The sequence below is a fragment of the Schistocerca nitens genome, chromosome 4, assembly GCF_023898315.1.
Source record: "Schistocerca nitens isolate TAMUIC-IGC-003100 chromosome 4, iqSchNite1.1, whole genome shotgun sequence".
Taxonomy (NCBI): Eukaryota; Metazoa; Arthropoda; class Insecta; order Orthoptera; family Acrididae; genus Schistocerca; species Schistocerca nitens.
In genome coordinates this window covers 376,748,361-376,765,304 of record NC_064617.1, presented here as the reverse complement: position 1 = coordinate 376,765,304, position 16,944 = coordinate 376,748,361, and the positions used below count along the sequence as shown (strand labels likewise).

Genomic DNA, 16,944 nt, shown 5'->3' with positions numbered 1-16,944 from the left:
TACTCTCAAATTTATCTCAGTCTAAAAATTTGTGAATACGCAGAATGTATGCTCACGAACCGCCACTGCTTAACGGTATTGATCTGCGGGCATCCCTTGCCCTTACGGTTGTTAGACCCACTGACAGGCTGCCGTCGCCGTGCGCATTGCTAAGTCCAGATTAGTGATGAGACAACTGACTGGTTTTGACAAGGCTAGTCCATTGCTTTTTCATTCAGTCGGTTCTGTCATTCGAATGAAGCAACCGAAAAAAACTAGCCTCTTCGCCACGTGAGCAATATGAATGTTGGAGAAAACGCCATTCCGTATGCGGAGACGGTGGCTGACTTATTGTAAGGTATTAATTTTTATTTTTGACTCCATCACTTTTTTGTGATACAATCATTACCGGCTTCGTCCTTCAAGGGCGATATTCTGGTGCTTTGGGTGTCATTGGGTGAACAAGTCTTCATGCCTTGAAGGCGGAAACGGGTAATGTTTGTATCATAAAAAGTGACTGAGTTAAAAAAAATCTTATATGAATATTTTTATTCACTCTCTGAGTATGAGTCGTTTACTTATACGGGCACCACTTCTGCTCGGCATCGCCGATTTTTTGCAAATTTATGGTACACGCAGAGCTCGGTCAAAAATGAAAGTCACACAAGTGGGAGCTCCAAATGACCAAGCCTAAAAAAAATAGCGTTTTTATCGCGGATTGGGCGAGACATGAACCACCTGTGTTAGCGTAGTTTCCAGACAGTGATTGACGCAGCGGGAAGAGTACAAAACGGTAAGACAAGGGTCCTAGATTGAATCCTCTATGCAGAATCTGTTTTTATTTTTTCATTTTCAATTTTTATTTTAGTTACACTGCAAAAAACCTAAACAATGTTCAGTACATTGTATTTATTAATATTTTCTCAGAAAGGAAAGAAAATTTGGGACTGCAAATTAATTTCTAGGAAGGGATTGTAAGGCGTACACGAGAACTTCGTGCTAAGAAATACTTGCCAATTGCTACAGAACAACTGAACATTGGTACGGAACACCCGACCAATGATAGTAAACGGAAATGTAGAGGGCGAGACGTGTTAAATGCAGCGAAGGCTGTGCACGAACGCTCTGTATGCATTCGACAGTTCATGCAGTACGGTGTTTGACGAATGTTGTTGTGGCACCGATTAGTGTGATATTCCGTGTGGTACGGCAACATATCTACAACACATCATCTGCATGATTACAATCTTGGACGAACATTTGGACGGCTCAAAGCCGGTCAAAATGTCTCTACTGTGGCCACAATAATGGGTGTGTCCAAAAGTGTCATCTCACGATTAAAAAAGGCCGCTGAACGTAGAAACGCTATGCGAAAGCATGTCTATCGCCGTACGACCACCACAGCGCAAGGGGATCGATACGAAGCCCCAATGGTGAAAAGGAATGGACAACTCACTCCTAGGTGGATAGCTGCAGACGCAGCAACCGCTACTGCTACACGTGTCTCTGCCAGAACCATTTTTCAGAGATTAAATCAGGCTGGCTTGTATGTTCACAAGCTTGTTAAATACATTCCACTTCAACCACACCTTCATCGAAAAAGAGTTCGTTGTTTAGGGGCATGTCGTTTGAGATCAGCAACAGTGGTCAAAGCCGGCCGCGGTGGTCTCGCGGTTCTAGGCGCGCAGTCCGGAACCGTGCGACTGCTACGGTCGCAGGTTCGAATCCTGCCTCGGGCATGGATGTGTGTGATGTCCTTAGGTTAGTTAGGTTTAAGTAGTTCTAAGTTCTAGGGGACTGATGACCACAGCAGTTGAGTCCCATAGTGCTCAGAGCCATTTGAACCAAGCCAACAGTGGTCAAAAGTGATGTTCTCCGACAAATCCCGCTACACAATGGCAAGTGATGCTGGCCACCAGTTAGCGTATAGAGAATGGGGAACATGTTACACATCACAGAATGTTCATGAATGTCATCGGTATGCCCTAGGCGTTCTGGTATGGCCGAACACCGCCACATATTTTTTCACGAGGTACCGTTACAGCATAGCGGTATTGCAAGTAGATTATTCTGGATTATGTCCGACTGTTTATGTGTGCCGTCCCGACTTTCTGTTTGTGGACGACGATGCCAGCGCACACAGGACTGCTGAGGTGTTGGACATACTGGAAAGCAAAGGTATTGGAAGTACGGAATGGCTTGCGTACTTCCCAGACCTAAAACATATAGAGCATGACTGGCATGATCTTGGCAGACGTGTTTCTCAATGTATACCTCGTCCCCGAACCGTGCAAGAACTGAAAACCGTCTTGAGAGAGAATTTCGACAATATGCCCCAAGGACTCCTCAACACATTATTAGCAAGCATGAATGCAGGTGTAAAATGTGCAATTAGTGCGCAAGGAGGACACATTCCTTACTGGGAGTCCAATATCGAGCTTTATGTTTAAGTCTGACCTGTGTCGAAAGTGAACTTTATTTATGTCTCTTATCCTGTCTTCCTTTGTGGTGAAATCTGTATCATTTTACGTTAGAAATATACTACTCCACCTCTGATACGTATGTACTATGTAGGACTGTTGATGTTTTTAAAAATTTCGGGAATCCCGTATAACCATATTAAAAAAAAATCATTAACGACTTCTGTTATATCGAGAAAAGTATCGATATAACGACGGATAAATATCGACGTACCGGCCTATAAAAATATCGGCTGCACATGGTAAATATATTGCAGGCTTGGAGCTATATATTTAAGTATTGATTTATTATTAGATATTCTGTACATCAACAAGCTAGCAGCCTGCTTATCCCCCTTAGAGCAAGAATTGAAAGGAAAACGATGCTCGTTCACGCTTGGCGACAACCACTTTGCTAACAATGGTATTTGCATGTAAGTGGCACAATAAAAGGTGTCCGATGGGTCCGTCGTTCGGTTTCATCAAGTATCGGATTTGACTGAACACACCAAGTTGCCCCGGTTTTTTCAGTTCTGCAAACGCCAGTGGCCCATCAGTTGTAGTGTCAAAATTCGTGGTGAAGTTAAACGTTGCAGTTTCTGTAAGTAGCGCCGAGCGCCGATTACGTCAGCATTTCCTTCACACGTCTCCGCCCACTGTAAAGAACTATCTTGTCATTTTCGTTTTTGTCCATCATTTTCTGTAACTGCTTTTGATGAATGCCTATGTGAAGAAATAGCACGTTACTTGCATTAAAAATTGCTTCTAACGCAACTGGTGTGCTGTTTCTTCACATCGGAAACCTTCTTATACAATCCATATGGCCACCCCCAGTGCAATCGGACTTCTTCTTTGTGCCACCTTACATGCTTCACACAGTCAAACAGACAGACTGGACGTGGCGAGAGCTCAAAAAGTAGTAAGACTCCTTCACCCAGCGAAATTAAAATTATGTTCTACAATTTCAAATATTACCGAAAATTGGGAAAAAATATAGTATAAAATAAAAATATCGGCAGCCGATTATTTATTACTGATATGTCGATACATCGGAAAGCACATTTCGTCTGCAGTTATCGATATTCCTGGGAGAAAATATCTATATTTTCAACATTCTCAGTAGTGTGTTTCATGTCGTCCATAATTGACAGGGATTACAACTGTCCAACAATGTCTCTGTTCCTTAGAAATTGTCAGACAGTTTAATTACGTTCCCTTCTTGGAAAGTTATTTGCAGTGTCCTCGTGGGCGCTGTCAGTTAAATCCTTTCTTAGACAATAATTTGAAATCTCAAATTTCTCTTTGTCTTTCTTTTTCATACTTTTTTTATGAAAATACCAGTAAATACAACACACTGAACATTATTTAGGTTTATTTGCAGTGCAGGTAACGTAAAATTTCAAAATAAAAATGATAAAAAAGAGTTTCTGCGCGGAGTCTCGGGCCCACTACCTTCGGTTTACCATTCTGCACTTTGTTCGTCGCACCAGCCGTTGCTTGAAAACTACGCTAACATAAAAGGCTCATGTCTCGCTCATCCCGCAGCAAAAATTCAATTTTTTCTAAACGTTTGGCCCTCTAGAAATTCTTACTTGTCACTTTCATTCCTGGCAAAGCCCCTCACATATCACAAATGTGGACGCAATTGGCGATACGGTGAGGCGCGATCCCCTTGTTAATGTGAGACACCCGAATGACACAAGTATCTTGCACTTAGGGGCAGGGTGCGTGAATTGTTTCACTCAGTCTCCGTGTTTGGGCGATTTCATTTAGCCACTTTTCCAGCCTTTTCGGCTACACACGAACCGTGACCGGGCTTGCGAACTTTTCTGGAGACAGATAACGTATCATATTTCAAGGAAAAGAATAAAAAGTACATTTCTAAAACTGAAGTATTTTCAAAATTACTAGATTTATTTACTGAAATATGATTTTTTTCTTACTTCTGGTATTCGGCCTAAATATGGATGTTTCGTTCGTTTTGCAAGATTTGTAATTGGTGCTACATTATAGTATGTTTAAAGAGATGAACGATTACTTTGTTATTAAAATTTATTGAAGCTCTCTTTCTCTCTCTGTCTCTCTTCCCGCTGGTTTGCACCCATCACCGATAGTCATATTTCAGTAAATTCTGCGGCGATGTGAACGGAAAATCCACACGATCATTCATACTTTCTGAAAATATCAATACAAATACATTTTTAAAAAATGTTTGATGACTTAGTCACTTGCCTTTTAAGCATATACTGTCACCTGTCGGAAGTACTGTAGTTTCCTTTTGGAAAAGAATTTGTCCCCATTAACTATGTTTTTTAATTTCTGTAATTAATATAGCTTCATAATATGAGTCACCCTTGCAGATACAGATACAGCATTGAAACTGTCTTGAGGATAGCTTTTCATCCAGCTGTATGATCTCTTCCATTCCCCTTTCACTGAACGTTTCTGCTTTCCGATTTGACACAAAGTTCATCACTAAGTAAATGCCTATTCATAAGCATGGACGAGAAACCGGACCACAAGCTACCTATTGACACTCAATGAAAAGCAGATATCGAAATGGTAACAACAGTGACGACAGGCGATAACAGCGTGCAGTCAACAATAATGATTTAACAATGGCAAAACTGTGTAATGTTTCTCCTCCGAACTGAATGCGCCGGACTGCGTCGACTGTTTTCATTCTGTTGCCCCCACAGCCTGGATGCACTTGAAATAAATGAATTAATAATAACCCTGCAGATACAACTGACTAAATAGACTGTTTTCATTCGGTTGCTCTCCCAGACTGGCCCCGGCCCAAATGAATGAATGTCTTAATTAATTAATTAACACTCCAACCGAAACGTAAAGCTTTAACTGGCTGCGTTGATTGCTCCTTTAGACTGGTTTCACTCAAAGGAATGAATGAATAATTCAACTGACGCATAAAACCACAACTAAAGGGGTTGATTGTTTCCAGCCAGTCGGTTGCTGCCATCATTAAGCCAGGTACTAATTTCTCCAGAAAATGTTATATCAAACAGGTATGCCACTCACAAAATTACAGTTGGTGGTGACAGCAATCTGCTCTCGATATGTTGAAGAAAATGCAGAAAATACAGGTTTCAAATCGGTGGTAGGCACAAAACGCATCCGAAATCGTACTGAATGCTTTCGCAGAAAATTATTTTGAACACTTAGTTCGTGAGCCCTCTTGAAGTGTAAATGGTTGCGGAAACATACTTGATTTCTGAGCAACAACTAATCCAGAGCAAATAGGGACCATCATGACGAAAACAGGGGTTAATTGTAGTAGTTAGTTGTAGCGAGACTGAATACCGTAACATCCAAATCCGCCAAAAATAAACTCACAGTGTCCATAATGAGATTTTCACTCTGCAGCGGAGTGTGCGCTGATATGAAACTTCCTGGCAGATTAAAACTGTGTGCCCGACCGAGACTCGAACTCGGGACCTTTGCCTTTCGCGGGCAAGTGCTCTACCATCTGAGCCACCGAAGCACGACTCACGCCTGGTCCTCACAGCTTTACTTCTGCCAGTATCTCGTCTCCTACCTTCCCAACTTTACAGAAGCTCTCCCGCGAAAGGCCAAGGTCCCGAGTTCGAGTCTCGGTCGGGCACACAGTTTTAATCTGCCAGGAAGTTTCAAACTCACAGTGTATCTATTTAAAAAAGTAGATAAAAATTCGCTTGATGCCTTCCTAAGAGACAGTCTTCCTCCAATTTCACTGCCTAAGCGTAGACCAGATGTGGGGTAAATTCAGAGAAATAATATCGACAGCAGTTGAGAGATATATACCAAAGACCTCTTATTAATGTTACTGATCCCCGAAGGAACACAAAACTGGTCAGAGCAACTGCGGGAGCAACAGAAAAAGCGTACCAAATTTAAAAGAACGCAAAATCCCCAAGATTGGCAAAGTTTCACAGAAACTCGAAAGTGACGATCTTCAAAGCAAGATGCTTTTGATAGTTTCCACAACGAAACTCTGTCTCGAAATCTGCCAGAAAACTCAAGGAGATTTTGTTTGCATGTAAAATACACCAGCGGCAAGAGGCAATCAGTACCACTACTGCAAAATAGGAATGGTTACTAAGTTTTGATAACAATGCCACTAAAGTAGAGTTGCTAAACACTGTCTTCCGAAATGCCTTTACCAAAGAAGACGAAGTAATCGTTCCAGAATTCGAATCAATAACAACTGCCAACATGAGTAACTAAGCAGTAGCTATCTTCGGTGAAGCTAAACATCTCAAATCACTTTATAAAGGCAACTGTTCTGGTCAAGCCGGTATATCAGTTACATTTCTTTCAAAGTATGCTGATACAATAGCCTCATACTTAGCAATCATATACAACCGCTCGCTCGTACACAGATCCGCACCTGAAGATTGGAAACTTGCACAAGGCACACTAACAACAAAGCAGAAAAATAGGAGTAATCTGGGCTGAATTACAGACCCATATCAATGACGTCTATCTCCTGTAGGGTTTTGGAACACATGTTCAAACATTATGAATTATCTCGAGCAAAACGATTTATTGACAAATGGCCAACACAGACTCAGATTATATCGTTCTTGTGAAACTCAGCTAGCTATTTTAATATATCTAAGTAACGATTGCTATCGACAAGGAATGTCAAATTGATTCCATATTTTTAGATTTACATGAGGCTTTTTACACCGTTCCTCGCAAGCGATTTCTAACCAAATTGCATGGGTACGGAATGTCGTCTGAGTTGTGTGACTGGATTCGTGATTTCCTATCGTAAAGGTCAAAATTCGTAGTTATTGATGGAAAGTCATGGAGTTAAACAGAAATAACATCTGGCGTTCACCAAGGAATAGTTAAAGGTCCTCTGCTGTTCCTAATCAGATGAACAAAACCAGCTGCAAAATGATTTAGGCAAGAGGTCTGTATTGTGCGAAAGTGACAGTTGCCTCTAAATAATGAGAAGTGTGAAGTCATCGACATGAGCACAAAAAGAAATCCACTTAATTCCGGGTACATGATAAATCACACAAATCTAAAAGCTGCGAATTCAACTGAATACGCTTACACAGATATTGTTGTGGGGAAAGCGAACCAAAGACTGCACTATAGTGACAGAACACTTAGAAAATGCAACGCGTCTGCCTACACTACGCTTTCCCGAATTCTTCTGGAGTTTTGCCGAGCGATGTGGGATCCTCATCAGATAGGATTGACGAACAATATCGAAAAAGTTCAGAGAAAGGCAGCTTGTTTTAAATTATTTCGAATTAGTGGAGAAAGTGCCATGGATGAGATGCTTGAACTGGGTTGGTATCATTAAAATAAAGGCGTCTTTCGTTGCTGCAGGATCTTCTCACGAAATTTCAGTCACCAAGTTTCCCCTCAGAATGCGAAAATATTTTGTTGACGTCTTTCTACGTAGGGATGAATGATCATCGTAATAAAATAAGAGAAATCAGAGCTCGTTCGGCAAAACTTAAGTGTTCGTTTTTCCCACTTGCTGTTGGAGAGTGGAACGGTAGAGAAATAGCTTAAAGGTGATTCGATGAAACCTCAGCCAGGTACTTAACTGTGAACTGAAGTCTAGTTATACAGTGTGAATCGCAGGGTAATCATGTAGATGTAGAGTCGAATTACTGCGTGACGGATGAAAAAGTTTTCAAGAAGGTTGTTACACGGCTTATCCCCCTCTTGTAAGTGCACTGGAAAATGGAATGAAGTCCCATGCTTCTTTACAGAGCTTAGGGGAACGATGCGGGAGACCCGCACCGCCTTACTAGGCAAGGTCCTAATGGAGATGGTTTGCCGTTGCCTTCCTCCGACCGTAATGGGGATGAATGATGTTGATGAAGACGACACAACAACACCCATTCATCTCGAGGCAGGAAAAATCCGTGACCCCGCCGGGAATCGAACCCGTGACCCCGTGCTCGGGAAGCGAGAACGCTACCGCGAGACCACGAGGGGCGGACTGTAAGTCCACTACTGGCAATTAAAACTGCTACACCACGAAGAGACGTGCTACAGACGCGAAATTTAACCGACAGGAAGAAAATGCTGTGATATGCAAATGATTAGCTTTTCAGAGAATTCACACAAGGTTGGCGACGGTGGCGACACCTACAATGTGCTGATATGAGGAAAGTTTCCAACCGATTTCTCATACACAAACAGCAGTTGACCGGCGTTGCCTGGTGAAACGTTGTTGTGATGCCTCGTGTAAGGAGGAGAAATGCGTACCATGACGGTTCGGACTTTGATAAAGGTCGGATTGTAGCCTATCGCGATTGCGGTTTATCTTATCGCGATATTGCTGCTCGCGTTGGTCGAGATCCAATGACTGTTAGCAGAATATGGAATCGGTTGGTTCAGGAGGGTAATACGGAACGCCTTGCTGGATCCCAACAGCCTCGTATCACTAGCAGTCGAGATGACAGGCATCTTACCCGCATGGCTGTAACGGATCGTGCAGCCACGTCTCGATCCCTGTGTCAACAAATGGGAATTTTGCAAGACAACAGCCATCTGCACGAACAGTTCGACGACGTTTGCAGCAGCATGGACTATCAGCTCGGAGACCATGCCTACGGTTACCCTTGACGCTGCTTCACAGACAGGAGCACCTGCGATGGTGTACTCAACGACGTACCTGGGTGCACAAATGGCAAAACGTTATTTTTTCGGATGAATCCAGTTTCTGTTTACAGCGTCATGATGGTCGCATCCGTGTTTGGCGACATTGCGGTGAACGCACATTGGAAGCGTGTATTCGTCATCGCCATACTGGCCTGATGGTATGGGGTGCCACTGGTTACACGTCTCGCTCACTTCTTGTTCGCACTGACGGCACTTTGAACAGTGGACGTTACATTTCAGATATGTTACGACCCGTGTCTCTACTCTTCACTCGATCCCTGCGAAACCCTACATTTCAGCAGGATAATCCACGACCGCATGTTGCAGGTCCTGTACGGGCCATTCTGGACACAGAAAATGTTCGACTGCTGCCCTGGCCAGCACATTCTCCAGATCTCTCACCCATTGAAAACGTCTGATCAAGGTGGCCTAGCAACTGGCTCTTCACAATAGGCCAGTCATTACTCTTGATGAACTGTGGTATCGTGTTGAAGCTGCATGGGCAGCTGTACCTGTACACGCCATCCAAGCTCTGTTTGACTCAATGCCCAGGCGTATCACGGCCGTTATTACGGCCAGAGGTGGCTGTTCTGGGTACTGATTTGTCAGGATCTATGCACCCAAATTGCGTGAAAATGTAATGACATGTCAGTTCTAGTATAATATATTTGTGCAATGAATACCCGTTTAACATCTGCATTTCTTCTTGGTGTAGTAATTTTAATGGCCAGTAGTGTAGTTTAGTTGTAACACTCAGTAATTTTTCCTGGTCACCGTAACCTTATTACCTATAAGAAATAAAACAGACGCATGGACGGCCGATATCAGCGGTCAGTTGCAAAGCTTAGAAGATCCGTTGCATGATCTCAAGACTGATGTTCGGTGCGTGAAGTATGGTGCCGTAACGCATCATAACAGAATTCTTAAACTATTAATGCTAACTGGAATGTCCAGAAACTGTTTAACACAACTCACTGAAGATGAATGACAGTATGAGCAGTACAGATTCAGAAAAACGAAACCGTGACTACCTTGTGACGCGTGCATGATGTGCTGGCTGAGGAGAGGACAATCAGCAGAAGCACCGCAATCCCCTGGCCACTCGATCGCCTGATCTGCGATATTTTTCCCTGTTGGGTAAATTAAGGGTCTCGTCTACCCAGGTAATCTCCACACACTGACAGAGCTACAGCAGAAAACTGAAACCGCTGTTGCAGGAAGGGCTGCTAGGAGTGATTCACAGTTGGATAAACCGAGCGTCGTTAAATCGAGCACAGCGCTGCATCTCCGTCAACGGTGTTCGATTCTCTGACGGTCATTAACAATTTTCAATCCCGCGTCAGTGTTGTTGACAATACATGGGCCATTTTATTTTGCCTATCTAGTGTGTAAAGTGACCTCTTCATTTTAGTAGTGGTGGCGAATCTGGACAGCTGGCCGGGGTGGCCGATCGGTTCTAGGCGCTACAGTCTGGAACCGCGCGGCCGCTACGGTCGCAGGTTCGAATCCTGCCTCGGTCATGGATCTGTGTGACGTCCTTAGGTTAGTTAGGTTTAAGTAGTTCTAAGTTCTAGGGGACTGATGACCTTAGCAGTTAAGTCCCATAGTGCTCAGAGCCGTTTGAACCGTTTTTTGAACTCGGACAGTTTTCAGGAGAAGGGTTGTATTTTACCTTAAAGTTCTTTGTTTTCATAATGTTTTGTATTGCTTTTGAACGGAAGTCATACGTAATGCTAACTCTATAAACACAAAACTATGTCTGTGATGGTAGCTATGCCGGCCGGCGTGGCCGAGCGGTTCTAGGTGCTTCAGACTGGAACCGCGCGTCCGCTACGGTCGCAGGTTCGAATTGTGCCTCGGGCATGGATGTGTGTGATGTCCTTAGGTTAGTTAGCTTTAAGTAGTTCTAAGTTCTAGGGGACTGATGCCCTAAGACGTTAAATCCCATAGTGCTCAGAGCCATTTGAATCATTTTGCTAGCTATGTTTACAACATGCCACGCATAGGAAAAGGGTGAAGCAGTGCGAAATATTGAAGGAAGTCTCTGAAGAGGTGCATAAAGTCAACTTGAGACACGTTGGGAACTTGGAGTCATTTTGAATATCGCAAGTGTGGACTGTTTCCTTCAGGTGATGTCATGTTAAACACGAGTTACAGAAGTGAAATCAGTAATTAATTAATTAGTTAGAAAATAATTGGCTGGAGCATATGTTGCTGCAGTCACTTATCTCTGGAAGTGCAACGCTCATCAGTTACGCTTTTACATGAAATATTGTTTAGACTTTCAAGTGGAAATGGGGACAGCGTGAAGACAAATCTTTTTCCTTGACATGGTTGTGCAGATGTTACTGAATCTTCGTTCCAGTCTCATATATCGGCACGGGGCAACCTTTGGCTCCGTTTACGTTCGGACAGGAACTCTCAATAAAATGTGACCCGGTCACTGTCCCGCCAACAGACCGTACAACGTAAGCCGTGTACCCTGTCGAGCAGATCTCACCGAGAAAGCCTGTAGTATTTTGGAGAAATTCTTCTCGTTCGGTGAGTAAAATGCTGTGCAAGATAGACTGTGTTTGTCGCCAGCTATCATTGTTGCACTTAAGTACTCCTCTCGAAAATAGTTGCTTTCGTTACTAAGTGAAGACGAACTCTCAGTTTCAAGCACAAATCATATGTGTAAAGAAATTCTATTGCAGACAGAGCTAATCTGTCATATTACACAACAACGGGGGAAAAAAAACGCAACACCAAGAAGGGGTTGTGCGACATAAGGAAAGTTGGAAGATGTGTCTCTACATCTGAAAGATATTGTCTATTCAAATTACGCACCAGTCGCATGAGAGACGCCCTAGTAGCGCCACTCTGACGATGCGCATCAGGTTAGCTTTGTATACACGCTGTAACGGTCGTGGGCGTGAGTTACCTTTGAGGTTGGACTTGATGACGTTAGTCAAGAATGTCTTTAAGGCGACAAAGATCCCATTATCAACAACTCAATGGCTTTGAACGACGTCGTGTATTAGGGCTACGAGAAGCTCGATGCTTCTTCTGCGATACTGCAGGAAGACTTGACAGGAATGTAGCAACTGTACTTGCTTGCTGGCAGCGGTGGCCAAAGGAATTGTACGGTCGGAAAAAAAAAAACGGGCTCCGGACGGTCACGTGTTCAGCGTATGGCTCTGGCGCATCGTACTGCATCTGCCTCAGCAGTCGGCACCATAGTGATATAACGAACTGTTACAAATCAGTTAGTTACTTCAAGGACAGCTCCGAGTCAGATCCCTTGTAGCGAGCATTCCCCTGACCTGAAATCACCGACTTCAGTTGTGTCAACCGAGAGCACATTGGGCCGCGGGAGGGGGGGGGGGGGGACAGTCGAAGGGGGGGGGGGAGACAGGGCGAAGTCTGTCGTGTTTTCTGATAAACACAGCCTCGATGCCAATGATAGCCGTGTGTTGGATAGAAGTAGGTGTGTTGGGTAGAAGTAGGCCAGTTGAGGGCCTGCAACCAACCTGTCAGCGTGCTAGACGCACTGACTCTACATGTGGAGTTGTGATCTGGAGTGCGATTTCGTATGTCAGCAGGAGCGCTCTCGTTGTTATCCAACCCACACTGACTGCAAATTTATACGTCAATCTCATGATTGGACCTGTTGTGCTGTCATTCATGGACAACATTCCCGGGTGCTTTCCAACAGGATAGCGCTCGCCCACATGCCGCATAACCCAACATGCTCTACAGAGTGTCGATATGGTGCCTTGGCCTGCTCGATCACGTATGGGACATCATCGGACAACAACTCCAGCGTCATACACAACCGGCATGAAGTGTCCCTGTACTGATCGACCAAGCGTATCAGGCATGGACCTCCATCCCACGAACTGACTGTCTGCACCTGCACTACACAATGCAGTCAACATTCTGGCTGTTACATCAATTATTAATGTACCTCCATTTAACATTTGCATTGGCTTATCTCTGTCATCTTTCAATATTAATCACTTAAATACGTTACCTAGACGTATCTGTTCCCGAAATTTCATTGCTCTACATTTATTATGTTTTGGTGTTGCGATTTTTTTACGTTAGTGTGTTAAGTGTAATCTAGTGGATATGCGTAGTGAAACACTATATTTGTCACCGATTAAGTAAACACGAACTTTGTTTCAAGCACTAAGGTTATATAGAAGAAAATTATATTGTAAATGGAGCTGGTCTGTCGTATTAGATTATTTGCGGTCTTGTGTATGTTGTTGTCTGGCAGCTGAACGAGCTCATTTTAGCAATATCATTGCAGACTTTCAGTAAAATGAGTGACGGAACGCGATACTTCACTCCTACGTTCCGGTAGAAGTAATTTTAATCGAAACGCCTCCTCTATAAACTTCTGCGAGAGTCGATTGCCTTGAAACTGAACTACAGAGCTGCTGCTAGTGCAGTACCGAAGGACATTATGAATCATGCGTAATATGACGCGCAATGCTTCACTTGGAATGTCCAAAAAAGTTAATTACTGTTCTACTCGGAAGAGAATAACTGTTTGAAATTATCAATACTGCACACTGAAAATTAATCTGCTGCTATTACGACACCTAACGATCCCAACTACACACTTTTTGGTCAAGAATGCAAGCTGCGATCTTCCCTGAAGGAAAAGTGACTAACCTATTGCTGAGCATGCAGTTTTCGCGTCTGGAGTACTGAAATTCTCGAAAGCAAATACGAATCAGCAGATGCAGCAGTTACAGGAAAATAAACTACTCACTACTAATTTTGTTTTTCTTTTTGCTTATTAGGAACAATCTGTGGCTTCGTGTGGCGTAGGGTGCAATGCACACACGACGAAATATTTAGAGCTTTACTATAAATCATGGACGTCGATTTTACTTGAAAGAAAATCGTTCTTCAAAAACAGGATCTAATTATCAGCAAAAAGGATTGCACAACACAATGGGACTGCAACAACTGCGTCGGCCGCCTTGGCCAAGCGGTTCTAGGCGCTTCAGTTCGGAACCGCGCGACTGCTTTGGTCGCAGGTTCGAATCCTGCCTCGGGCATGGATGTGTGTGATGTCCTTAGTTAGGTTTAAGTAGTTCTAAGTTCTAGGGGACTGATAACCTCAGATGTTAAGTCCCATAGTGCTCAGAGCCATTTTTTTGTAACAACTGCGAAATTTTCTCATTACAAAAATTTCAAAAATCTCAACCGGTTGCGTAATATGTGACATAATGAAGGAAAAGAGATCATATTAGCACTAATCATAAACATTATTAGATTACTGCAGTTAACAGTGGCGACAAACGAACAATTAATTCTTGCGCATATCTTCGTTACCTTTAAAATACCTCCAAAATGTTCTCCATCGGTATAAAGAACAAGAAAGTATTACAAATACGTTTTCATTTCCACAATAAACTACTCCATATAGTTTCTCACAGATTCACAAATAACGGATCTCATTCTCTGAAAAGCTCAACTGTCCGCTACTATGGTTCAAATGGCTCTGTAATGAGGTCATCAGTTCCCTAGAACTTAGAACTACTTAACCATAACTAACCTAAGGACATGACACACATCCATGCCCGAGGCAGGATCCGAACCTACGACCGTAGCGGTCGCGCGGTTCCAGACTGAAGCGCCTAGAACCGCTCGGCCACACCCGCCGGCCTGTAATAAGAATGCCCCAACGCTAGCAAGTCAACCACAGATAAAACTAAACACAGACTCAAGGATCTTATTCATTACTCATGCAGTGCGCTCGTTTATCTTTGTTCCAGTACAATAAAGATTAATTCTTTACAGTAGTACAAACTTACAACTCTGAATAGAAAACAAGTATATCAAAAGACTATTTTCAGCAGTTGTTTGTTGTATTTGATAGTAAGTACGATAACGAAAGAATATCATGTTAAGAGTTGCTGTGGGCTGTGTTGCAGGTTGCTGCCAGAGCGGTGCAAATGTACTTCTGTCCAGTGCTTACTATTCTCTCGCTGGTGCTCCTGGCACACCGGTCTTGCGATGGCGGTGTCATTGTCTATTAGGCCAGCAGCTTCGTTAAGACGTCCGTGCCTGTCCGGCGAGCAAGGTTCACAACGCTGCCTCCGAGATCACAGCGAGTTTCCTCAGCAGCCAATCACAACCACCTCCGCAATGCACCTACGCACCAACAGCAGCAACAACAGTCCTCTGGCGGCAAGTTTTTCGTGACGTCAGTGACGGACGATGTAACCACGTCTGGGTCGGATATTCCGCACGTGAAAACACTCGTTGTCTTCCCTAACCTGGCCAAGTGCAAACCCGGCTTCAGACTGGGTCATAACGGGAAATGCTACAGAAGTGTGTGAACGGACGATCTGCACCCGCCCCAGGAATATGAACATCTTGTACATATTTATTGTTTGTATCCATTTCATAAAATTAAATGCTGGAAATACACCATTCTTTCTGGAACTCGCTTTTTATTGGCTTGGACGTTATAAGTCATATGGCATGAGCTTGGCACAAATATTAAAACATCTACACAGACAAAAGACAAGAGTTTCAATACTGATTTAAGATATTTAACAGTTTACATAGGCACAATATTCATAGCTAAGGAATCTTGACAGGAAACATACTGTAGACAAAATAAAGTATATCAAAGATCAAATTACCTTCCGTTAGAAATGTCTAATGCACTCTGTGAAATGACTTTCAAAATGATGGAGAACAGAAATCAATCAGTCGTCCTTTCCTTTCAGGCTCGATTTCGGCAAGTAACTAGCTATATTATCAGTGATAAATACAAGAAGCACACGCCCTAATCCGTCAGTCCTCTGTTGTTCGGGCTTCAGTTATAATTCATTCAAGACTACTGAAGGTACGCTTTGCGCAGAACACCAACCATCTATCTAGCTGACGCCATCTATGAATTATTCAGTAAGTAAGAGGAACGACGTATCTCTTAGCAACGATTAAATGAGAGAAAAATAATAGAAAAGAAAAAAAAAATCAAATCAATTCTAATAATCGCAGCGTACATCATGTGCCTCCTAGTATTTTGTAAATATTTAAGAAAAAATTTATGAATCTGACGTTACCTATGTGTTTTTAAAGAATAACAAAACAATTGGCTCACTAGGAGTGAATCTGGCATTTTTTACATCTTCTAATGTTAGATGTTAAATATGGTAGCAGGTCAGACAGCAACGTCAATAGTTTTAATTGTATTTTATTTTATGTTATTCCTATGCAAATTTTAAATTTATTAGAGACCATAACTGCTTTACTATTAATGTTACTCATTACGTAGTTCACATAGAGGGCTCCATATAGCCAACCTTTGTGTTCTCTGCGAAGACTGCCCTTATTATACAGTAATCTTGAATAAACTGTGACAGGAGTCCGAACAACGGGGGTTGAAGTACTAGGGCATGTGTTAAAACTGGTATGTAATCTAATGTACATGCGATATAGATTATGCTACGAGTTGTAATTTTTTGTATTTTCGCCTGACTATGTGCTTCTTGTATTTTTTAGTGTTCTTGTTGCCTAGTTACTAGCTGAAACCTAGATTTGTTGCTTTAATGAAGCCTGAAAGGAAACGACGACTGACTGTTGTTCTACATCATTTTGAAAGTATAACAAAGAATTCATCAGAGATTGAGAACTATATAGCTTGAGATTAAAGTGCTAATTAATGCAGTAACTGATAGCAAACTAAATTTCATAAAAATTCTTTACTACTTAACTAAATCGTCTCAGATTAAGTAGGATTTTGTACATATGAGAGCCTTCATGTAGCAGTAAAACTGGAACACTTGTCCGTAGTGAAATGTTCATTTTCACAAGATTTTACAGTAAGTGGGTTCCCTGTGCTTCGAACAAACTA

The 16,944-nt window shown here is 42.6% G+C and overlaps 1 long non-coding RNA gene across 1 annotated transcript in view; it reads left to right on the top strand.

The window, feature by feature from the left end:
- The window catches only part of LOC126253536 (uncharacterized), a 59,138-nt gene extending 43,614 nt beyond the window's left edge, over positions 1-15,524 (top strand). The window contains exon 2 of the long non-coding RNA XR_007545993.1: positions 15,011-15,524. This is a non-coding gene — a long non-coding RNA (uncharacterized LOC126253536). The remainder of the gene's footprint in view (positions 1-15,010) is intronic.
- The last annotated feature ends 1,420 nt before the right edge of the window (positions 15,525-16,944 follow it).